General features: G+C 41.0%; 1 protein-coding gene across 5 annotated transcripts in view; it reads left to right on the top strand.

Annotated features, from left to right (window-relative positions):
- TRPM3 (transient receptor potential cation channel subfamily M member 3) overlaps positions 1-22,091 on the top strand; it is a 713,055-nt gene that overhangs the window by 394,518 nt on the left and 296,446 nt on the right. The window lies entirely within an intron of this gene.

Genomic DNA, 22,091 nt, shown 5'->3' with positions numbered 1-22,091 from the left:
ATGGGGCTTATCCTATAGAAAAGATTCCCAGATCTGGAAACATACTTGTAGAGAGTTGCCATCATACTTGATGAGAGAGTAGCATGCTGTCAGACATCCTGGAATAGCAATTGTCAAAAATCTTGGATTCCAGTCCTAGCACATTCCCCAATTTTCTATGTGACCTCAAATAAATCACTTCACCTCTCTGGGTCTCAAATTTCCCATATATAAAATGAGGAAATCTAATGCCAAACCATTCAAGTTATAAAATGACTGTGAAGATCAAGTGGGATATATACAAATTGATAAAGTATTAAGAACTAGAAATGTTGCCAAAACCGGTTTGGCTCAGTGGATAGAGCGTCGGCTTGCGGACTGAAAGGTCCCAGGTTCGATTCCGGTCAAGGGCATGTATCTGGGTTGCGGGCACATCTCCAGTGGGAGATGTGCAGGAGGCGGCTGATCGATGTTTCTCTCTCATCGATGTTTCTGACTCTCTATCTCTCTCCCTTCCTCTCTGTGAAAAATCAATAAAATATATTTAAAAAAAAACTAGAAATGTTAACTGCTACTGCAATTATCATTATACATCCATGTGGAATAGTCGAGAATATCCAAAGACAGAAGTATGAAGTATAAATAAGAATAAAAATAATTGGATGAGACAAGGGAACTAAATAAGGCTGAAAACGAATCTTCAATCTTTCTGTAATCTCTTCTATAACACAGAAGCAGCCTCCAAAAAAAAGACTAGCTCTTTGCTTTTTAAAAAAGTTGTGTTAGCTAAAGGCAGAGGGGTATTGCACAGGTAAAGGAGAAATGTGATCCTCATTTGTTTTCAGCCACTCTAAGTACCTTGAGCAGAAAAGAATATAATACAGGGAATCAGAGGCTGATATAACTGTTGGGAGGGCTGCAGAAGTAAAGGTCCAGGGAAAATATTGCTGATTTTCAGGAAGGTTGCAAGTACAGGAAACACAGAGAAACTATTGATGATCTTGTCTACAACTTCCAAGTGACTCACAGGTGCTTATCTAGACAGCCCATGGCAAAGTCTCCATAGGCATCTGTCAGTGTTCACCTGGCTGCTTCTCTTCTGTGCTCATATTTCCTGCAAGTAATTTCCATTGACATCATTCCTGTTGGAACCTCGCTGGCAAGGGGTCCCAGGAAGTGGAGTCCCAGCTTCTCCCCAAGGATGAGGAATGATGCATAGTTGACAAGAGACCAACTGACACATCACTGCTCTTCAGAACCCTTTCTGTATGAAAACACTAATGTTACAAACCGAGGATTCCAAATGTTAAATCAGAGGTATTTGAGCGTGGGAAATGAGACTTTATTCCTATACTAGAGGCCCAGTGCACAAAAATTTGTGCACTCGGGGGGGAGGAGGGGTCCCTCAGCCCGGCCTGTGCCCTCTCACAGTCTGGGACCCCTCGGGAGATAACGCCCTGCTGGCTTAGGCCTGCTCCCGGGTGGCAGAGGGCAGGCCCAATCCCTAGGTGCAGCCCCTGGTCGGGCTCAGAGCAGGGCTGATTGGGAGGTTGTGATGCCACCCTCAGTCACGCTCAGGGTAGGGCCGACTGGGGGGTTGGGGCACCGCCCCCTGTCACACTCAAGGCAGGGTCGATGGGGAGGTGGCGGCGCCACCCCCTGTCACGCACAGAGCAGGGCCAATCATGGGGTTGGGGCGCTGCCCCCATCACACACAGAGCAGGGCACATCAGGGGGTTGGGGCACCGCCCTCTATCACCCACGGAGCAGGGCCGATCAGGGGGCTGGGGCGCCGCCACTCTTACACTCAGGGCAGGGCCGATGGGGAGGTTATGGCTCTACACCATTACACACAGAGCAGGGCCCATGGGGGGGGGGGGTTGGGGAGCTCCCCCCTATCAGGCACAGAGCAGGGCTGCTCAGGGGGTTGGGGCCCCGCCCCCTGTCACACACAGAGCTGCAGGGCGATCAGGGGGTTTGGGCGCTGCCCCCTGTCACACTGATCCCGGTGCCGGGAGGCATATTACCCTTTTACTATGTAGGGTAGAGGCCTGGTGCATGGGTGGGGCCGGCTGGTTTGCCCTGAAGGGTGTCCTGGATCAGGTTGGGGGTCCCCACTGGGGTGCCTGGCCAGTCTGGGTGAGGGGCTGAGGGCTGTTTTCAGGCTGGGAGTGACTGAAGTTCCCAACCGCTCCTTTTTTTCTTTTTTCTTTTTTTTATTCTGGGCCAGCTTTACCTTGAGGCTTCGCTCCAGCTCTTAGGCCTCCGCGGCTGAAAGTAGGTTTTTGGCCTTTGCTTACAATGTTGCGAATCTGCTGGCTGAAGTCCGGCAGTATTTGTTACTATGTTTCTTAAATGGCCGCTCAGAGGCCTGCAGCAGCAGGCGGGGAACGTTGGTTTCCTCCAACGATCCTCCGTCACTGAGGCAAGCAAGCCTCATGTTAGTTTCAAGCTGCCTGGCTGCCTGCCGCCATCTTGGCTGACAGTTAATTTGCATATCTCGCTGATTAGCCAATGAAAATGGTAGCGGTCGTACGCCAATTACCATGTTTCTCTTTTATTAGTGTAAATTCTGATATGTTATCCTATTTCCACAGTTCAAAACTCTCAGTGATTAGGAGTTGCAACATCCTATCTAATAAAAGAGAAAAATGGTAATTGGCGTACGACAATACCCTTTTCATTGGCTAAACAGGGTTATATGCAAATTAACTTCCAACTAAGATTGGCAGTTAACTGCCAACTAAGATTGGCAGTTAACTGCCAACAAGATGGCGGTTAATTTGCATATGTAGGCACAATGCAGGGAGGCGAAAGGGAAAGCAGGAAGAAGCCCCCTGCCACTGACAGTGATCGGAAACCCAGAGGGGAGCTAAGAGCTGGGGGGCAGGGCAAAGGCAGCCCTGGGGCTGCCTTTGCCCTGCCCCCCAGCCATGATCGGAGAATCAGGCGCCTTTGCCGCCCTGGCCAGTGCTAGCAGGAAGTAGGGGTGGAGCCAGCGATGGGAGCTGGGCACGGTTGAAGCTGGCAGTCCCGGGAGCTAGGGGTCCCTTGCCTGGGCCTAAAGCGAAGCCCACGATCAAGGGGCGCTGCAGCTGCAGGTCCCCGCTGCCCGGGCCGGACGCCTAGGCCAGAGGCGTTAGGCCTGGGCAGGGGCGGAGCCTGCAACCGCGGGGAGCTGGGGGTCCCCTGCCCAGGCCTGACACCTCTGCCGGAGGCCTCAGGCTTGGTCAAGGGGCCGATCTGGTGATTGGTGATCGGAGGGTGATGAGGGTCAACTCCTCTGGCCGAGGCATCAGGCCTGGGCGGGGGGCTGAGCCGGGGATTGGGGGGATATGATGGTCCCCTTGCCCAGGCCTGAATCCTGGGTCAGAGGCATCAGGCTTGGGTGGGGGGTGGAGCAAGCGATCAGAGGGAGATGGGGGTCCCCTGCCCAGGCATGATTCCTGGGCCAGAGGCCTCAGGCCTGGGCGGGGGCCAGAGCCAGTGATCAGGGGGAGATGGGGGTCCCCTGTCCAAGCCTAACACCTCAGGAGGAGGCGTCAGGCCTGGGCAAGGGGCCGATCAGGCGATCGGAGGGTGATGGGGGTCAACGCCTGAGGGCTCCCAGTATGTGAGAGGGGGAAGGCTGGGCTGAGGGACACTCCCCCCACACACACACACACACACCCAGTGCACGAATTTCGTGCACCGGGCCCCTAGTTAATAAATAAGACCTTAAAAATACATAAAAGGTACATGTCAAAAGTAGATTTGCCCTTTAATCACTATTGATAATAATATAAAGATCAGTCTTAAAAAATATGTTCCTGCAATTTAGGGGGTCCTAGTGGAAGGCAATTGGAAATTCTCATTTTCAACCAGTGTGCACAGAAATTTTTAAAACATGTAACACCTGACTATTTAGTCAGGGATGTTGACCGCTTTTCCCTTAGATTGTCAAATTAAACAATGACAACAGCCAACCCAACAATAGCCATCTGGTGTGAATGAATCAAAATTGTACCTATTTATGTCAGATTGACAAAAATATATTTTTTTGGTGTGCCACAGAATTTTAGTAATTAGTTGATGTGTACCATAAAATGAAAACGGTTGAAAATTTCTGCTCTACACACTTACATCTTAGCCTTAAAAAAACAAAACAAAAAAATGGGTCAAGATCAAGGCATTTCACTCTGTCACCAAAGAGGCCTGGTGGACATGCTTACGGATATTATGTTGGTCAGTGAGTTATAGGAGTGATGAAGTGTTTCACTGTCCACAGCCGAGAAGGAAGGGGGAAGAGGGACCATCACAGTCTCTCTCTTTACATGGATTTCCTTGTAATATACTAGGCAGGAGTAGCTCATTTTGTTTTCTTAGGGTTCCTTCTGCTCCCTTCTGACTTTTGTACCCAGAGTGGAAGTGGTTCATTTCCTTCTGGAAGAAATGTAGTCTTTTACTTGTATTTCTTTTGGGGGATGCTATTTCTTCAGGGATGTTCCTGAAGCCCTGGCCTCAGAAAACCTATGTAGAAGGCATTGCAGAAAAGGTTGTTTCCTCAAACTTCCTCTTTGAGCTCTCAGCTGACTCTGGATGAGAGCCTTGGAGTAGCATGCTGAGATCTGAGATTTGGGCTTGGCCACCGTGGCCCCTCAGTTGGCTCTGGCTCTAGATCTTTTTCAATGGACCGTTTTAGGCCAGAAGGGTTCTACCTGGGCCCCCTCCCAGTTCACCGGAGAGTTCTGCATTGGAGTTTAGGGGCTATATGTACGATTTCCTTTCAGATTTGGTGAAGAGCAATGGCCAATTTATGACCTAAGGTCTTGGGTTCTTAGCCAAATTCTGTAGTAATCTTACTTTGTTTTGAATAGTGCCATTATTGTTGCCTACAAAATATATCCTAAAACTATTAGCATAAAATCAGTGTTGAGCATTGAGCATATATTGCCTATGATTAGGAGAAGTCTGCATACTGCTGCCCACTGTATCTTGGTATTGGAGTCACCAAGGAAAAGACAGTGTGGTCAAGCACTGGATGGAATAGCACTTTACTCACATAGAGGAGAAACAGCAAGACCAGCCTCAGTAATAGGTGCCAGTCGTCCATGGCCAGCGGCCACATGCTGGCCTACATGCACTCCAGTTGTGCCACAGAACAGAGGACCCCATCCCCTCCCGACGAGGGACAGATACAGCAATGGAGTTGGCCAGTTGCCATACGAAGCATACACTTATGCGGAACAAAGGAGTACACATTGAGCCTGAAACAAAGACATTTCCCACACAAGGTTGTAAGTCCTCCACAGGCTATGGGCACTTCTCATTTTCTTTTTGATAAGAAAGTACTCGAGACCCAGGGCCCATTCTCATGCTGCTGAGAGGGGTTTGGAAAACTGCACGCATAATCAGGATTCTAAAAAAAAATAGATTTTCTGTTTCTAAAGATAGTATGTATGTGCTCATGAGAAACAATTTTAAAAAGCTTGACAATTTCAGATTCTTTCTGGAAATGATATCATATTCTTACTTTAACTGAGGTTTGTTTTTTGTTGTTTTTGTGTGTGTTTTTTTCTGGGTTTTGTTTGTTTTGAGACTAGAAGATTCCCACAATAATCTTCTACAGGGCTGGCTGGTTCATTCTGATATAGGTTTCACTTTGAAAGAATGTCTGCAGACACCATGCCTCTGTCACAGCTGCTAACACAGTAGCTTCTCAACAGAACCTCACCTGCTTAGGTGACCCTGAGAAGTGGAAACACTTTGAAAGAGAAAGACCATTACATGAAACATTCTCAGGCAAACGCCTCACCATGGTCAAATAAAAGAGAATGGTGGGGTATGTCCTAAACCAGTGGTTCTCAACCTTCCTAATGCCACGACCATTTAATACACAACCCCCAATTTCATTGTTACAAATTGAACATAATTAAAGCATAGTGATTAATCACAAAAACAGTATGTAATTATATATGTGTGTTCTGATGGTCTTAGGCCACCCCTGTGAAAGGGTCCTTTGACCCCCAAAGGGGTCGCAACCCACAGATTGAGAACCGCTGTTGTTTTTTTATTTGTGCTTTGTAAGTTCTACTGAGTAGCAATGAAGCATGAAGCATTTTGGGCCCTGAAGCTATAGATCCCCATTCAAATTTTGCCTACCCTCTTCACCAGAAAAGAAGCACCTAACTTTGAGGCTGTTTTCATGTTATTTGGGTCAGTAGAGAAATCATTTTCCAGCACTTGGCAGAGTTGCAGGGAAAAAAAAAATAGTGTGAATGTGTTATTATTTGTCACTTCCTGGCTTGAAAGTTCCTTTATGGTTCACCCTTACTTACTTTCTGGGTAAAGTCCAAAGTTTTCCACATGGTTCTACTAGGCCTTTCAGCAACTGGTTACAGACTCACCTCCAATGATCTACCACAGGCTTTCTTCATTATAGCCTCAGGGAGCTACTGTCATTTTCCCCAACACTGATGCTCCCTGTATGGCCTCAGCTCTCTCCCTTTTCCTCCTCACTCCTTATTCAATCTTCCAGATGAATTTCTACTTAACCTTAAAGAGAATAGATTTTAAGCATCTCCAGAAATTGGCCATGTCTTATTCATGTTCAAATTCCTACTGCCTATCACAGAGCTGATATATGAGAGGAGTTCAAAACAATCTGATAATCAGTGTGTCTGAAATGAGCATTGTAATAGTACATTTTCTTTATTATCTTTATCCTAATGTCAACTCTTCTGCTTGTGTAATGTGAGCAATCATTAGGAATTGTTCATTTAATTTCTGTGAAATCTCACTAGCAAGAGTCTTTTTGGCCATTACGAAAGTCCCTAGTTAGAGCTATATTATGAATTCCACATTAAAAAAATGTCCTACCATGACATTTAGGAATTAAACATAACTGCAGTTATAGGAGCAAGACCATCCCCTTTCTACAGGTTCAGGCTGTAAGATAGCAATAAAAATTTGCTACTAAAGAAAAATATGCTTTTATGAGTGCCACACGTTCATCAGAGATTAAAGTCTTAGTTGAAAGACAGTAAGCAAATCTTTTAAGGAAGAAATTTAGGCTCATTGATGGTTAGGAGGATGGTGCTTTTCTGTTCCCGGCATTGCATTTGTTTTCTGGAGGTAGAATCAAGCCTGCTTGGATCCTGGATACTAGGGAGCCTCATGACCTTGAACATTTTGGTCTGCCCGGGAGCAGCCATTTTCAGGACAGAGTCAGCCTTGGGGTTTAGAGTAGAGCTTTGTTGAACTGATCAGAAATTCCAGAAGGCTGAAATGGAGTGAAACAAGTGATGGCTCATTTGAATGTTTATTAGTAGGTTGGTTTGTTTAAATAGAAGTCCATTCTCATTACCAAAACACTTGTCATGTAGAACGATAATAGGATGCAGGAAAACAACAAGCAGGCTTTCCAGAAGAAATTCCTTTTGCTCTGCAAAATCTCTATTTTCCTGAAAGTTACTTCAGAGACATAAGAACAGACTGTAGCAGAAATATTACCAATAAGCTTCACTGCCCCTGAGTTATGCAAACAATACTACTTATGTTCTGTCCTGTTTCTGAAATTCTAAAAAGATTGTAATGATACGATATGTCTGATTTCTGGAGTGTGTTTAGTGAGGAAGAGCTAGCAATATAATAGAATCAAAGTAAATTGAATATTGTTATATTTTAATAGAGTTTATTTACTTCCTAGTGTTGTACCTATTTTTCTCTTGAACTTTTACATACATAATACATACATTGACATTTATAACAAGCTTCTCTAATCCATAATTTGATTACTTACAGGATAACAGAGTTCTCTCACAATACTATATTTTTTTAATTACTTGGGTCATATGGTTTTCTGATTTAGACTTATTATATGGAAATGAAAATTGCTCAAGAAGTTGATCATCATTATTTGTTGGCATTCTACATAGTCTCCCACTAAACCTTAATTATTAATTAAACATCTATGAAGGGCTGAATCCTAAAATGCAAAATCTATCACTTGTTTCCCACAAGTTAAGTTGATTGAATCAGAATATTTTCTTATATATTGAAGGAAACCCTGAAGGCTGAATAATTGAAGAACAAATTAAATAAAACTAGGGGTTAGATGTGCTGCAAGAAAAGACTTTGATGCAGTGGGGAGGTTGGATAAAATTTAATAGGCCTTTTCATATTCTTAATTTCAGTGAATTCATAAGGTCATGATGTTAGCCTTCTCCTCTTCTCTTCATCGTGGTTAATTCCATGTGCCTGGTAACCTGTCTGCCCATTAACTGTAGCGTGACCTCCATGCTCGTTGCCTCAACTCGAATTATCTTGTTCCTTAAAAGAAATGCATTTTCCTAAGGATTCCCATGTAATCCACGTAATACTAGGTGGTCTCAATTTTATTTGTTCTCAACCACCTTACTTTTTCTGTTGTGCTGCTGTGAGCAGCACACAATTAAATCCATGAAAATATTGTGAAGGCTTGCCCATCCTTTTATGATAGATCAACAAAAAATGTCCTATAGCCACTTGAAAAATAACGCTGTGAGCTTGTGACAGCTCTTTATTAAGAGCAAATGAAGACTTCGGTGGAATGGTTTTTGAGGCCACAAATCATGTTTTGCTATGAGCTTAAATGTGTGTATACTGTAGCATTACTTAAAAAGAAAGCCATTTTGCTACTTACATGCTTCCTAAGTTGTTTAAATGAGGCAGCTTTAGAGGGTTTCGCTTGAAATTGCAATACCAGATAGACTTTGCCATCTCAATTTAAGAGAAAAATCATACCACACCAGGAGTTTTTCAAATGTCTTTTTTTATCTTTAAATCTCAGTAAACAAGATATGAACATCTTATCAGTCATGCCGAAATGAGTTTCTTTAGCATTCTTCAAAACTGCAGTGCCAAATTAACATTCGAGGAGCTTCCAAGTCTCATATGGACTCTGTCATAGAAGTCAGTTTGCCCTATGGCTCCGCCCTAGCTTGGCCAGGCAGTGACTCCCATGTCTCAGATGCAAGAGAGGATTCCTACCATGAAATGAAAAAATGTTGAATTTCTTCCAGAATCCTGTATCATTCTTTTTAATAACTCATTTGAGTACACATCGCATCATTATCACTTATCTTCTTAAAGTTCTTCATTGGTTCCCCATTCATTCTCTTCAAGATTACGTTCAACACCCCGGACATGACAGAGAAGTCCTTCCAGAAAATCAGCCTCTCCAACATCTTCTGTCTCACTTCCTCCCCCTACTATAAGTTGCATCCCTATGGACATCCACGTGCTGTCCACACACAGCAACATTACTTAGAACAGCAATTGTCAATCTTTCCATCCATGGCTCACATAAACTAATTACTAAAATTCTGTGGCACAAAAAAAGTGTATTTGTTGTGGGTCTGACAAAAAATAGGTATAATTTTGATTCATTCACACTGGACAACTATTGTTATGTTGGCTGTTGTCTTTTTTTTTTTTTTTTTAACAATCTAAGGGAAAAGAGGTCAGTGCTCTTGGTTGAGTAGAATATTACATGTTTTAAAAATTCTTGTGGGCCTGGCTGGTATGGGTCAGTGATTGAGCATTGACCCATGAACCAGGAGGTCACAGTTCGATTACTAGTAAGAGCATATGCCTGGGTTGCAGGCTCAATCCCCAAGGCTGGGGGTATGCAGGAGGCAGCTGATCAATGATTCTCTCTCATCATTGAAGTTTCTATCTCTCTTTCCTTTTCCCTTCCTCTCTCTCGGCCTAAAAGAAAGCACTTTTTAATGTTGAATGAAACAGTTAAGAGGAGAATCCATGAAAAAAAATGACCTTATGCTACTGCCACTATATTCTGTGTAATATGCTTTCTGTAAAAATAGGCTTTGAACTCACTTCACTGGAAGACTTTAGGAATGGAAGCACAGAAGTGTGCTTTTATAAAAGGGAAATTGCTGTATTAGTTACCTGACTATAAAAGTAATACTAATGCAATGCAAACAATACAGAAAAATAAAAAGGAAATGAAAATCACCAGCCAGATATAACCAGCCCTTCCCTGACCACTCTATCTATTCTAACTGGATCCCCAGCTTTAGTATTCACTATCACTGCATATTTCCTTTAAAGCACTAAAGTTCTGTTAAAATGTACATCTGATAATCTACCTATTTCTCTCTTATATTTTGTCATTTTTATGTAGGAGGACTTTTTAAAGATATGTTAAACATCCTATTGGTATAGTTGTATTGCCTACATTTTAGAATTCACATTGGCCAGCTTTCTCAGCCAACAAATATAGACGATAATGACAACAATATTACTTCATCAACAAAGAACTTTTCCTAGTCCTTTACATATATTAATTCATGTAAATCTCAAAATAGCCCTCTCCTTTATTATCTTCATCTTACAGATAAAATAACTAAAGCAAAGAGATGGTATGCAGTTTGCCCAAGTTCGCACAGCTACAAAGTGGCTGAACCTCAGTATGAGCCTAACAGTTTTGCTCCAGAATCTATATTCAGAACCACTAGACATTACTACCATCCATTTTCAATCTATTTTTAATAAGTGCACACTTTTAAATTGTAAGCATGAACCTTAATTTATTTAACAATCCCCTATTGTTAGACATGTAGGCTATCTTTTCAGCTTTTCAGTATGATAAACAACACCATGTTAAATAGCTCTGTGCAATCATTTTGTGCGCTGTCCAGTTATAGTGTTATATAAATCCCCATTTTCAACTTGTTCTTCTCTTCCCTTTGAATGCTATGCTTCTGCTACATGTAGTTCTTATCAGTTCTGCAAAGTCAGAAAGCCCTTCCCTGACCACTCTATCTATTCTCACTGGATCCCCAGCTTTAGTATTCACTATCACTGCATATTTCCTTTAAAGCACTAAAGTTCTGTTAAAATGTACATCTGATAATCTACCTATTTCTTTGCCACCTCCTTCACCTCTGGCCTATGAGCTCCATGAATCCATAGACTATATCTATTTTATAGGGCATGATTTCCCCGGGGCTCAGCCTGCAGTAGGTATTTGAATGAACAAACAAACGTAGCTATAATTGCTGAGTCAAGGAGATGTCATGAAAATTTAAGCTGAGGCCATTACACTCTCCCTCCCTAGCAATACAACGTAGAAAAAATATCCAGCATCAGCACAACAGCAGGCCTGTCTGTAGTAAGAATGCAATATAACCAAACCTGTGGAGCAAAATTGTTAGCATCCTCCTGCATCAATTCCTACTCTTGGCAATAGAACAAACAGCTTCAGTAGTTCAGGAACATCTGTCCAGGTGATTCCAGGCCCAGTGTTATGCTGGGAGTGCACCAGGGGCAGAGACTGCTTTGGGGGTTGGCCACCAACTGTGAATAGTGGCCAGAATACCAGATGCTGTGAGCAGTGGAAATTCTGTTTGCTGATTCTAAATTCCTAATGATGGTGAGGTTTGTTTAATAGGCTTTCTACTACCCAAGCCATGTTTCGGAAGACAGTCTCTCCAATTGTGAATAGATTCATTAATCTTTAACCTACAGCCCAGACGCTGTAGGTTAAATTCTTATAGATGTAACAAACCAGAGGACATGTTAGCCTCCAAAAACATGGTAGTCGTCAAGGGGCTCTTTGTTTTTAAAGCTTAGTGCGTCAATAGAGAGGAAGACAAGGAAAGATCAGAATAGGGCTGACTGCCTAGAGTTAGAACCTTTAAAATATATTTTGTTTTCAGCAATGTTCAAATCAGCACAGATGATTCAAACTATATCTTTCTACTCAACTTTCCCAAATGAAAAAAAATAATTTTTAAAAATTTATATTTGAGAAAGGTTCTTAAGAACCTTTCAAATCCAGGGGAAGAAAAGCTATGTGTTTTGAACATAAGCCAAAAAGATATATTCGTAGCTGCAACTCTTTATGGGAATGATGAGAAGTTTAGTGTTCTACCAGAAAGGCAAGAAAAATTTAAAATTTGTATCCTGAATGATAAAAATTCTGTTGTTTATAAATTCAAGTTATGTTAAGGGATTGGGTGGTATTCCTGTGAACCCTCATAAATAGAAAAGCAGGAACTTAAGTGTTTTACAAGTGATATATCTTATAATAGTAACTTTTCCTACTTAGTTTCACTGCAAAAAGTTTTGGAGGAAGTACAGAAAACAGGTACATCTGTATGTGTTAACAGTGCAAGTAAAACTTAAAAGTCAAAACTACGTTATGTTTTCCAATATAGAATACACACAGACTTTCTGTATTGTCATTATTTTCACACATATACCCAGCCTTCTTCCCCCTCTCCCTCCCCACACACACACCTGGCTGAGTGTCAGATCTAAATGACTTGAAAGCACCTGCAGTCACTGTAAATGGTGTCATGGAGCCTCCAGAAGTAGGTCAGCTTTCTTCATTGTTTCCCCTCCTCCATCGCTGAGCTCTGAGCTGGCCTGCGGAGCCAAGATAAGTTTTTAATCTCACTTTGAATGGCAACAAAAGGGAGAACAAAAATGTTCTTTGTTTAAGACCCCCTTTGTCCCCTCCATTACCAGATGATAATTCTCTAAATTACAAAAGAAAAACAGTGTATACAAATAAAAATAGTGAATACCTTTGGTTTCTAAGTTAGGACTTGCAATACTGTGAAAAGCTTTTGGGAAAGGCAGTTTTTTGGGGTTTTGTTTTTGTTTTTAAAGTGGGAATATATATATATATATATATATATATATATATATATATATATATATATATATAGAGAGAGAGAGAGAGAGAGAGAGAGAGAGAGAGAGAGAGAGAACACTTTTGAGCTAGAAAAAGTATTGGTGTTACTTTACCGAAGAAGGTACCCAGATGCCCAATAAACAGGAGGTCAATTTAATTAATTGTCAAGAAAATGCACAGTAAAACCACAGTGGAATATCATTCTATACCCTCCAAAACAGTGAAAAAGACACGAAAAGTGAAATCCCCGTACTCTACCAATGAGAGTATTTATTATGCAACTGTTTTCTATTCTATGCTATATTCTAAAATCAACTATATTCATACCTGATGAGCCAGAAATTCCACTTGCAGGTATATACCAAATAAAAATGAGTATACATGCTCACCAACAGTGTTGGCTGAATGTTTATAGCAGTTTATAGTATTGTTAAAAGCTTAAATCTAGGAACTACTCAAATTCCTCTCAGCAGTAGATAGAATATATAAATTGCGGTAAATTTACAAAGGGAATACCCAACAACAGTGAGAATAAAGATTTTTATCTACACACAGCAACATGAATACATTTCATAGAGGTAATGTTGAGTGGAAGAGGCCAGATACAAAAAGTTCTAGATTGTATGATTTCTTTTATATAAATTACAAAAGCTGAAAAGGCTATATTCTATTGTTAGAAGTCGGACTTTTCGGAGGGGGTGAGGATATGACTGGAAGCGGGTATGAGGGGAGCTTCTAGGTATCGGTAAAATTCTGTTTCATTGTCTGGATGCTGGTTATATGAGTGTGTTCAGTGTGTGAAAATATATCAAGATATATATAAACTTTTAATAGCTTTAAGAATTCTGGTTCCCCCTATCACTGTGTAGTATCCTTATCTGTGATTAGTTTCCACTTTATGCCAGTATTCTGAGCATAAAGATAGTTATTCATTTAATCATCCTAACAACCCTAAAGGACAGTTACAGTTTTTATCACCCCTATTTTATCATCCCTGAAGCTGATGCATGGAGATGAATGTAACTGCCCGAGGTCCCATGGCTGGTCCCTGTTGTAACAGCGTTTCTAACTCACTTGCCTCTCTATGGACTCAGTGTGCTTATCATTGTGCTGTGATGCTTCCCTAGGAACTTAACACCTGTGAATTACCTTTCTCCCTCTGATCAAATCCGGATAATAATACATCAAGAGTTGCTCTAAGGATTAAGTGGTATAATATATGACAGCTGTCTAGCTCACAGGGTGCTTAACTAATGCTGACTAAAAGCATGACTGCTTCACTTTACCGACCAGAGTTAACCCCAGATCTTCCCAGTTCAGGGAAACGAAGTTTCTCATGCACAAACTTCTCTCTCCCTTTTCTGGTTTCAAACATTCAGTGTCCTCACTTCCCTGCTCTGTGTCTATCCTCCTTTGTACACTTCTAAGCAGTTCTTCTAACTAACCTGGCCTGCCCCACATGAATAGTACAGAACCTCTCAATTTTAAATGTAATTCAGAATTTACTTGTTCTATATTTTAGGGTGGCTAGTGGTTGCTAAATGACAAAATCTCATCTAATTAATATTATTCCACCAAGGTAAGCAATTTACATTTTAACAATAGTCGGCCAAAAGTCAAATGAGGACACCTAATGTTGAAAATTTTAATCCAGGAGCTATTTGGGGAAACATTTTGTGTTAGGTAGGTGTCTTTCTGTTTTGTTTTATAGTGATAAGAATAACATTTCTAGGCATTTCACTAGAAATGTTATCTACAATAGTGGACATGATTTCCTTGAAGCATCACAGCAATCTAGAAGGGGAGATGGTAGTAATATTTTGGTTATTGTAAAATGAGAAAGCCGATGTTTAATAGATTTGAGTTCATTTATTTGACAAATGTAGAGCAACTATATTGTTCAGGACTTACTGGAGCTCACATTTCTAAGAAAGGAGAGAGGCCATATACAAATAACATACAAGTATATAAAGATAATTTCAATGGTAGTTAATGCTATGAAAGAAAGTAGTAAAACATAATGTGAGGAGAGAAAGAGGCTGGCAGGGTTGGGCAGGGTTGGGCAGGGCTCTTTGGTCCTGAGAAATTAAAGAGCCTCCTGTGCTTTCTCACTTCCTAAAAACAATATACGGTGTCCCCCCAAAATTGCATATACACTTTACAGCTGATAGCTCTATTGATGTTTCTTTTCAGCTTTAACCCATTGGAATGAATAATTATACCAAGTGTACATACATTTTGGGGGGACACCCTGTGTTTCTCCACTCTGGCTGCACATCAGAATTACCCAAGAGCCTTCAGAAAATACCTATGCCCATGCTCAACTCCAAAACAGACTTTTCAGTTAGGCATGTTACCTTTTAAAAGCAAAAAAACAAAAACAAACAACAAAAAACACCACAATTGAATGGGGCCCAAAGAATGAGCGGAAACATTTCCTTGCAAACCACAAAAGATCTTTGTTAAAATTTTAAAAGTCAAGGGGTTAATGTTGTCCTTCTGGCCATTCTAATCAAGCAATCTTTGGAAAGACTGGAGGGAAATCTGAAGTGGTGTTATATATTTTCCTGGTGTCTCTAAATTAAGTTTCTCCCACTGGTGTAAGCTGTCAGTATGAAGGTTATTGAATTGGTGTCAAATGACACCATCCACGCTTAGCCTATGAAGGTATGAAGGGTATTTGTGGAAAGGGAAAGGCAAAGTCTTTATAGGAAATAACTTTCGTTAGAGGTGAAAGAAATCAGACAAAAAGAGGAGGAGAGAAAGGAATGAGAAAATAAGAGAAGTTGGGGGTGTGGAAATGAGGCAGAGGGATGTGGGCTCTGTGGTCGAAAGCAGTTGAGCCCACTCAGAGGTCAGAGAACAAAGTAAAGGAAACCAGAGAAACGCATGCCTTGCGCCCAGGCTGTCTCTCTCTTAGGCTACGGCTTTCTCTTTGCTCATTGATGGCAGGATTTTTTAAGCAGGGTGGTCATGAATGATGCTGCTGGTCATTTTCCTTTCTGCGGCTTTCATTCATCTACCTCCAGCCCTCCAGCACTTCCTCTTTGTACTGCCAGCTAGACCAGAGGCTAGATTGAGCTTGTTTCTCTGTTATGTGCATTACCCTATGGAATCATCAGTTTATGAAAAATTACTTTAAAGCTATTATCAACATAATGACTAATGCACAATAAAATTATTATAAGCATCCAGCATTTTGTAGACTTTGATGTCTATACTAAATTATCTAACCAAATTGTAAGGTTTTTGTTTTGTTTTTTAGTTTAATAAAGTGAAAGACTGGCTTAACTCGGAAGCATAGTTCAGTAACTGTGACCCATGTTTGTGATTACCTAGGACTTTGGTCATAAGTTAAGAGGATTTATTCACAATCAATAAAAATAACTTCTAGCCTGCTGGTGTTGCTCAGTGGTTGAGCATCAACCTATGAAACAGGAGGTAAAATGCTTTGATTCCTGGTCAGGGCACATGCCTGAGTTGCAGGCTCCATCCCCAGTAGGAGGCAGCCAATGAGTTATTCTCTTTCATCATTGATGTTTCTATCTCTCTCCCTCTCCTTTCCTCTCTGAAATTAATAAAAAAATATTTAAAAAATAGTGAAAAGAAATAACTTCTAACCCACTAAAACAAAATATTTCTTCAGACCCTTTATGGAAAGTCAACTCAGGTTATTGAATGGATGCAAGAAACCAACAGAGATTTTAAAGTTAGGGCATACAGGCACTATGTGATATGCAATCAAAGCATTTTGTGTCAGAAGTTTCACTGAGTGTCCTGGGTAAATGCAATTGGCAGTCAAACATTCAATTCCTACACTCAAGAAATATATAAACCATCAGAAAATCTTGAGAGAGTTTTCATAGAGTAAAATCCACATAAGTGTTGTGTCTAGAAGTTTCTAAATAAGTAAACAAATTCAAATGTAGGAAGAGATTATACTTCAGCCAACATCTGTCAACCTTATCCTGTGAGCCACCTCATCTCTTAAAACCATGACCCCTAGATGTGGTGCATTACTATCTCTATTTAGTAAATGAGGACATTGTGGGTTTCACAAGTAAAGTAACTTAGCTGAACTCCCAGTTAGTAGGTAGTAGAACCCACATAGGAATTCAGGTCTTGGACAATGAAGACAAAACCCCTTTCCATTTTACCACATGATCCTAGTTAGGAAACATTATTGGTAGCCTGGTACTTGTTACATTTGGTTATCTTTAATCTCTAGAAGCAGTGGTTCTCAAACTTGGGTGAATATGAGAATCACCAGGGGGACTTGATGAAAATACAAATGCCCAGGCCCTGTCTTCCTTTAATGTGCTTGATCTTCATGTTCTTTATTAGCTCTCCACTAAAATTTGAGGACCACTGGTCAAAATCATCCATAGTACAGATATTCTATAGAGGTTAGTGGTTTGCTCAAAAGCAATGGTGGAGCCATTGGTGGAGCTCCAAATAGTGGTACCAGGACTCAACCCAATCTTACCCCATCTAGTCCTTGCTTCTGCATGGGAATGCAATGCCAGGGGAGCTGGAAGTCATGAAAGGCACATTTCAACTAGGACCAGTGTTTATTACTGAAGAAGAGAGCAATAACCATATGATCACTGATAAGGAAGAAAAGAAACCCTGCCCAGTAAAATTTTCAAGCAAAGTTTTGCTCTCCGAGAGCCAGAGTTGATTTGTAAATAACTTGTGCAATAAATGAAGGACCATCAAGACCAAAAGACTGAGATTGAGCCACTTTGTTGTCTCGATTCCCCACCCATTACCCTGCAATCATGCTGTCTTTATAGTCTAACTAGAGACCCGGTGCACAGATTCATGCACTGGTGGGGCCCCTCAGCGTGGCCTACAGGGGATTGGGCCAAAACCGGCAGTCCAGTGCTGCCTGCTGCTCCTGCTCATCCCGGCCCTGCTGTGCCTGCCACCACCACTCAGTAGGCTCACTGCTGCTCTGCTGCGGTCTCCAGGCAGTGGTGGCCAGCCACAAGTCTTGTGTCTGGTGCCATTGGTCAGCTGAGCAGCGCTCCCGCTGTGGGAGTGCACTTACCACCAGGGGGAAGCTCCTGCATTGAGTGTCTGCCCCCTGGTGGTCAGTGCATGTCATAGTGAGTGGTCAACTTAGGGTTTTATATACATAGACGGAATCCTACCTAGTCTTCAAGGAAACTTAAAGAGATGATACAGCTTGATAATGAAAAACATAAATTCAAACTCAGCTTTGCCACTTTAGAGGTTGGTAAACTTAGGCAAAATATTTTATCTTTCTGTGTCTAAATTTTTTCATCTACAATTTGTACCTAATTAAAGGGTTGTAAAGAGTCTTAAATATGTCAACACAGATTATACAGTTTTCTTATAGTGGCTGGCACATAAATTCTGGTGATTATTCCTCGGGAATAGTTTCCAAAACTTCATACAGGGCTCCAGCACCTGCAGGAATCCTAGTTCACTACAGGAAGCTGGAGCTACCCAACTGAGACTCGGGGCTACTTGGTTTAAATCCTGAGACATCATCTGGCTTCCTCACTTTAGCTTCTTTTTTCAATATGTTTTTATTGATTTCAGAGAGAGGAAGGGAGAGGGAGAGAGAGACATTAATGATGAGAGAAAATCATCTATCGACTGCCTTCTGCATGCCTCCTACCTGGGGATCGAACCCTGAAACATGGGCATGTGCCCAGGGAATCAAACCATGACCTCCTGGTTCAAGGATCGATGCTCAACCACTGAGCAACACTGGCTGGGCTTTATCTTCTTAACTTTAGCTGAAAAGTAGTTTAATGTAATTATACTAGAGAATCTGCCTCATCAAGCTGAATTCCAGGGGACTTTAAGCAGTATATTTTCATGCTATCATTATGCTTCAAGGAACATCTTGTCATTAGAAGGATTAATTAATTCTACCTTAATAGATAGATATATCCAGGAGGAGGGACTCTCCAGGGCCAGAGAAAGAGTGAATAAAGATGCTAGGAAGAGGTTGTAGCAACTCTATTTCATAAGTCAGCACTCAGTTCAAAAGATTGAGTTATATCTCCTTTATATTTTCTGTCCTATTTTTCAGTATAAAATTTAATTGGATTTATCTTAGGAAATTCTCTTTTCAATTTTTCACTGGCAAAATCAACCCTTGTGGGTAGGTCTGATTACTATAACCCAATTAGGGATTTGTTCATTTATCTCAAGAAACTGTTCCTTAAAGCGCTAAGTAAATCTCTCCGTTGCTATTCAGATCCTGTATTGCTCTAAGCAATGGGCTGACTAATATTTGCTCTACTGCTGAAATCAGACTAAGTTATTAATCTTACCGAATGATTAACATCTATGAGAAAAAGTGAGGAAGTGCTATCAACATCTGAGAAGAAGTCTCAGGAACTGTTAGGTAATTCTCAGCAATAGCAGGTTGAACCCCCTGCTCACTTTGAAAAGTTTTGTCATCAATAAAGACAGTAAGCCTGGCCAGCGTTGCTCAGTGGTTGAATGTCGACCTATGAACCAAGAGGTCATGCTTCGATTCCCGGTCAGGGCACATGCCCAGGTTGCTGGCTAAGTCCCCAGTGGGGGGCATGCAGGAGGCAGCCAGTCAATGATTCTGATCATTGATGTTTCTATCTCCCTCTCCCTTCTTCTCTGAAATCAATAAAAATATATTTAAATAATAAAGATAGTAACTTTGGTGAAAATTTTGGTAAAGAGCAAAACCTTAAGTAAAACTGTGAAGGAACCAAACCTGATTTTAGGTGTTCCCTGCCACCCTTTCATTTTGCTCTTCTCACCCTTACTTAGGTGCTTTGAAATAGAGCCATTGTTTGCTTTGCCCCACCGTTCACAGAGGAGAATGGCTCTACAAAGCAGGTGTATTTTAATAGTTTAGTAGTTTAGTAAGATATTCCCTACATATAGGATATTATATTATTCAAAGTGACCATAAAGAAATGAATGTCTAATGGTAGAGTGTCAGCTGCTGAGACACCTAGATAGAGGAAGAAAGGGATAACATTACTGGTAACTGGCAACATTTTATGATGGGAAGGGAACTGAAATGAGCATCACTATTTAAAGAATGCTCAGAGGACAGACATCTTCAAAGTCTGAGAAAGAATCATTAGAGAAGTAGAAGGAAAACCAGGATTAAATAGAAATATACTCACCGAATATACAGAGTATCAAGGAGGAAAGCACAGTTAGCATTGGCAAATATGCCAAGGGCTCATCAAAAGCAACACCCTTTGAGTATGCAGTGGAGTTAGTAACAAAGAGTCAATGGTGACCTTAAAGAGAGCAGGGCTCAGCAAACCAAAAAGGGAATATGGCCTTAAAGAGGAAGTGGAGATGCTTGAATTGGTTCTTTGAAATCTACTCAGATCTCTGTAGTTTTCAAAGCAACCTCACCTAACAACTTAAAACTCAGAACAAAACTCACTGAGCACTCCAACTCCCTCAGTACCCTTGGTGACTCAGTCCTAAGTACCCAGAACTCCTTTACATCATTATGATGATACAGCCCCATATACTATTCCCTAGCAGATTTAAAAGTCCTAAAAGTGATCATCCAACTTCTGCTTGCTTACTGGACAAAATATACTGAGACACTGTAATAGGAGAAGAAAGTTCTCATAGGAAAGTGTCAGATTAAAGAACAAATCCTCAAAACATATTTAACAGGTCAAAATTCAGAACTGTGTTAGATTATAATAGGAGTTATTTAGAAGCAAGCCCCTCCTAAAACATTGCTGGCTTTTTACACTGAGATTCCAATTAGATCACAACTGTTTTGGGGGGACCTAGAGTCACAGGGAATCACAAATACTTAAAAGAGATTTCACAGAGATTGAGATTGCTTTTCTAATGAGATTTCCACACAAAAGTGCCAGTGAAATACACTACTTTATTTTAACTGAAGAATGGCAGTGAATTAAAAAATTGTGATTGTTTTTTGTCCATAGAAAACTTGTATTATCTCAGTAATTCTGGACATTTATTTCTCTAATATGTTGCAAAGTTATTTCAATGAGAGTGAAATTAAATATTATAAAGCATTTCCATGTTTACTGTTTCCAGTAGTAGCATCTTACAATTTAGACCTTCAGAGGACTGATTTTAGAATCATAAGGAAATATTCTCATTTAGAAGTGGGTACACTGCGGAAGTGGTAGCTAAGGGATTTGCCCAAAGAGACCAGTTTGTGGCCAACCTGAGAGGGAAATTAAAGAAGAGAGTAGAATCTAAATCTAATTCCAAGCTCTTTTCCTGTTTCTGTGCCTACATATCTACTATTGCTGGAGGCAAAGACCAACAAGTAGTTAGCATAATAAATGCGCGAGGTCTGTCAGAAGGCTGATGGACCTTGGGGCTTTAGCAAGGGCTAAAAGCTATGCACCAATTGTTCTGTTGAGACAGTGGTGGCTGAAGGCAATCTCCCAACCTGATAATCATTTACTGTTTACCAAACCTTACCTTTGATATGTCTGTTTGGTTTGCTAAAGGGCAAATGTATATTCCAGTAAGTAAAAAGCCACGGGTCTGGAGATTCAGGGAGCCATTCCACTAGAGGGTGAGGCCTCTGCCTGGCTTTCCCCCATGCCTTCCAAATTAATATTTCTTATCTAGTATAATATTTCTTATCTAGTATATCCATTTATGTGTGGCCCCTTCTCCAGATTCTGAATCCTTGCTGCAAAAGGTTGCAGCATACTTTAGCCACTTTTAAAATGTTAGTTCAATTTGCAATGTACAATTATGAAAAGAACTTATCTCTGCCATGTGGTGAAGTTGCACAATATGTATAACAAAACAAATTTATTAATTCCTTTAACACTATATCCAGCAGCTCATGGCACATTTCCTCATTGTGTTAATATTGAACAAAAGGGTAATTGATGCTTCAGGATGATTTGCTTCTGAAGATTTTTGAGATAGCAGAAATTGAAAATTGGTGATAAGCCATGCATCTTTTGTATGGCCTGGGAATCTGAGAGTCCGAAAGATCTTGACAGATATGAGTTACAGCAGAGAAATTATATTTGAATTTCCTCTTTGTTGCCAAAGCCTGGATGGAGTCAGCTGAGCTGAGTTTGAATGAGCTTGGTTTTAGTTCACTTCACCCAAAGCAGGGGATGGAGAATGTCCAGTCCTCGGGCCATATAAGGTCCACGAAATCATTTGGTCTGGCCCTTCCAAGGCATTAGGGGTGGGTTAACTAAATATTTGATCAAGTATAGCAGGCTAATTTTTAAGTTGATAATTTTGTATGGCCCACAAACGATGTTATAAATATCCAAATGGCCCTTGGCAGCAAAAAAGGTTCCCTACCCCTGACCTACAGGGACAGTGTATCCCATTGAATTATGATGAAAATCTACTTACTGAGTTAAGAGAACCCTAAGCATAGGAGGCTTATCTATATAATAAAAACCCAGTG

Source organism: Myotis daubentonii, chromosome 11 (genome assembly GCF_963259705.1).
Source record: "Myotis daubentonii chromosome 11, mMyoDau2.1, whole genome shotgun sequence".
In the NCBI taxonomy this organism is placed as follows: Eukaryota; Metazoa; Chordata; class Mammalia; order Chiroptera; family Vespertilionidae; genus Myotis; species Myotis daubentonii.
Note: the sequence above shows the minus strand (reverse complement) of the source record. Positions and strands in the feature narration are given on the sequence as shown.